This window comes from Cornus florida, unplaced genomic scaffold (assembly GCF_030987335.1).
Source record: "Cornus florida cultivar Cherokee Brave unplaced genomic scaffold, ASM3098733v1 CherokeeBrave_3.0.0_Hap2_Chr04, whole genome shotgun sequence".
Lineage (NCBI taxonomy): Eukaryota > Viridiplantae > Streptophyta > Magnoliopsida > Cornales > Cornaceae > Cornus > Cornus florida.
Window position 1 is genome coordinate 17,805,001 of NW_026775574.1, and position 4,310 is coordinate 17,809,310.

Here is a 4,310-nt window from a genome sequence, read left to right on the forward strand (position 1 = left end):
ATATATATCTTCTTTGTGTTCAATGTACCTTTACAATATATGTGTGTTTATAGACAACCCATAAAAACAATTGAAAAAAAAAATTACAATAAAGGAAAAGAAAATTTGAGATAAAATCATAATAAATAAATAAAAAGATGTAGAAGAGTGTTACATTATTTATATCTATTACATCATTTAATGTATTTTTCAAAGGGAACAAAACAAAGGAATTAAAAAAAGAAGTAAATTTAAGAAAATAAACTCATTTTAGTTAAAAGGCACATTCTTCTTTAGTTAAGAGGCACTTTCTTGTTTCTTACAAAATGGAGACCCGCTTGCTCATCAGAGTCCGCTGCAGGTAACCAATTGGAGATAGAGATGCAAAAGAGAGAGAAAACCACAAAGATAGAGAGAGTGCTGCATAGAGAGAACCAAAGAAAAAAAATGAGCCGAGAGAGAAGGATAGAGGACACCACTGGGAGAGAAGGTCGGAGAGAGAAGGATAGAATGTACAAAAGAGAGAGAGAGAGAGAGAGAGAGAGAGAGAGAGCACAGAAGCATTGTTGAGGTAGGAATGAAGATTTAATGTTTTATTTGCTGTTCAAGTATAAATAGGATACTGGGGTGAAGACGGGTACCAATGTTCAAACCCATTATATGGTAGGTTTATTTAAGTCTGACCTATATTTGGCCCGCATGATAAAATAGCAGATCCAAATCCGCTAAATGTTACGGGGTTTGAATTTTTTTTTTTTTGTCAGCCCTAATCTTGATGATAATGCATGAAAAGCAAGAGACAGTCGAATGAGCCATACCTTGGACACTAAAACGGAATTGTTAGCAGCGAGACAAACACCACCAACATGTGCATGTGACGTCAAGCACTGGGGTCATTGCCCTCTTGTCTACCATCATATGGGAAATACTCACTCATCGGGTCACAAAAAGTGTGAACTCCTAGAAATAGAGATACGACATACAAGAAAGTGGGGATTCAAGTAGATTATGCCAGATTCGACTCCAAGATGGCCTTATAAGAGAGAGTGGCAACTACCATGAAAACAAGGAACCCTAGGAAATCCGAGGCCACCAATTAAAAGTTTAGCTCGCTTGTCTTGTGTGTCTTGAGTTGGCTTCTCAAACCCAATTATTAAAGGAAAAGAGATAAATAATTGAGGATGGGTGGAATGGGGATACATTCCATAAGACAAAGCCCACATGTCAATGGTACATTGTGAATTTGTAACAAAGATACTATAAAGAAATTTACATCTTGTCGCTCTTTATGGTTCTTTGAGGTTGACCAAAAAGGGAGACCTCACATATCCCGAGTCTCACTAAACAACGAAACCCTAAAAGTCTAAGTGAACCACAACCCAACCCAAAGATCAAGGCGAATTTTGTGCAAGCCATTGCGTTGGGATGCATAGGGCATTATGAAGAACACACATCAAAGTTTAAGTGGACCAAAATAGGAGACCTCAAGGTATCAAGAGCATCACTAAACAACAAAACCCTATAAGCTCCCTCACAAGCGTGAGTGAGCATGCCCGATTAGAAGACCTTTTAAGTAGTGCAGTGTAATGTGAAGATCCTTTGGAGAAACCTACTTGCTTACCTAGAGCCTATAGACCCAAACACTACATTGGATTAATGCACCACAGAGCACCAAAAAAAAAAAATGTAGAGCCATGGCATTGTACATATAGAGCACCACGAAGAGCATGGGTCAAAATTTAAGTGGACCGCATCTTACAAGACTAAATTTCCATATGTCGAGTGACAAGTGGAACCTTGTGCTAAGGCCATGTGATGTGATTTAATGTGACATCACATGTTGGCTGCCATCAAGGAATATGTAAACCAGAGTGGAAGCAGAAAGTCTAATGGACAAGGATAAAATAGATTCAATATACAATAATGATACGCAGATCGCAAATGAGCCAGAAGTATGAACACTTAATTAAGAAATTGATAGCATTTAATTACAACTATCCACTTGATACAAGGTGAGACCAATAGAAAAAGAGAAAAAAATTATTCAAGTTTCAAGAGAAAAAGACAACAAACCATTTGTTGAGCAAATCCACCCTCTATATTTTCTGTAATGGAAACAAATTAAGATATAAAACACATTATAGGATTGCAGCAACCAAAAAGACGGTAAAATATGATCAAAAAGTGCAGATCAAAATATAAAATTAGTGGAAAGAGAGACAGATAGACTCTCCAGAAATCAACAACACACTTTTTTCAAAAACAAAACAAATAAGCCATAAATTCAGTATAGAGAGCAATCTAAACTAGTCAATTGAGATCTGAAACAGCAATTGAAACATACATCTCGCCAATCCCAAAGCCGACACAAAGACTACAAAAACCGCACGCTGAATGAAAAACTGATGTAGGAAAACAGAAGTATTTGCATTAGTGAAAACTGGAACACAATTAATTAAGACAGGTAAGGTAAGGTGGAGAGAGAATTACTAATTCGACCAACCAACGGCCGCGCTTTAAGAAGAAACGGGGTGGAGGATTGGAGCTTTTGTTCTTATGCCCCTCATCCCAAATTCCCGACCTCACCATGTCCGGTGCACCAGCCCAAGACTGCCCAACACTTTCTCATTTTAATGTTATGGCCCAACCCGATATTTTATTTTTCTTTTTTTTGTCGTTTAATAAATTTTATTGTAGGTCTGGCCCAGCAGCCACACTCACATCAAAAACATTCACAAGAAGCCCAGAAACAGAATCTATTAGAAAAAATTTTTTTAAAATTAAAAAATTAAATGTTAATTGCAAAATAAACAATTGAATTATACCATTTTTGCATTTTATACCTTCAAGTTTTGCTGCTCTGGGTAACCTAAAGTGTGCAATTGTAAGTTGAAACATATAGTCTAACGAACGTGATTAATTGATTAATTGATTCAAATGGTGGTGTTAGATATCTATGTATCCATACTTATGCATGATAGCCAAAAAATTAATGCAACTCTCTAAGTGTGTGTTAGCAGGGGGAGCCAGTGTGTGCCTAGAGGGGGCACATGCCCCTCCTGGTTTGGCCCCACCCGTTATAAAATATAATAATTTTAATTTTAATTTATACATTTATAAGAAATTTTTTATATAATGGTCCCCTAAAATTTTAAATTTTTAAAATTGTCTTTTAAATTTTTCTTTTATTTTTCTTTTGCTCTTAATATTCCTTTGATTTCCTTAAAAAAAAAAAAAAAAGCTAAATTTTCTTTCTTTACTCAAACTCTAATTTTTTTTCCCTTTCGAAATTTCTTATTTTTCTTCCCTTCTTCTTCTTCTTCTTCTTCTTTTTCTTCTTCTTATTAATTATTTTTGGCCTCATACTTCTTAACATTCTTCTTTTTGTACTTAAAAATGATGTGTGTATATATATATATATAGTATGTAATTTTTTTTTTTTTTTTTTGTTCTTCTTATTTAAATTATATTTTTTATTTTTTATTTTTATTTTTATTTTTTTTACACTGCACCCACCTCTTAATTAAAATCCTGGTTCTGCCCCGGTGTGTTAGTAATAGCATATGTAAGTCTCGTGAGATTCTTTGTTGCTTCAACTTTATTTGATATGAGATTATGTATACCTGTTGTGAATACCTAAGCTTATATCTTTTAGGCATTGATATGTCCGTAGAGTGTGTTGAGAGAAGTTTTTAATATTTAAGTGGCCAATTTCATTGAATAATGTATTTTGATTGAACCTGCAAGGTAGCTCAACTGATCAGGCCTTGGGCTTGCTCCCCAATGGTCACCAGTTTGAGTCTCCTCAGGGCTACTAGAGGCTTGTCTGGTCGTTAATTTCAGGATCTCGTGGGATTAATCGAGGTGTGTGCAAGCTGGCCCGAACACCCACGATTGTCAAAAAAAAAAAAAAAGTACTTTGATTGGGCCATTCTTTTAATAATCAGTTTTGGAAGGAAGAAATTGAATGGATGGAATGAAGAGAAGAAATGTTGAATGAGATATCATTAGCGAATATATTATGTTCTTCCATTTTTTTGTTCGGTTAGATGCAAGAATATATTTACTTTGATTAGCATGATCAAAGAAAAAAAAAAAAAAATTTAAGTTATTTTTACCATTAAACCCATTACTTACTTTATTTATAGAATTTATTATATATATATATATATGATGATAAAGTAATTTTAAAGTTATTTTTACCACCCATCACTTATTTTATTTGTGAAATTTATTAAATATATATATACAGAAGATGATACAGTAATTTAAAATTTCTATAATATCATCTTTCCCTTTTTTCTGCCCATATTTGGACAAATAAAAATTTG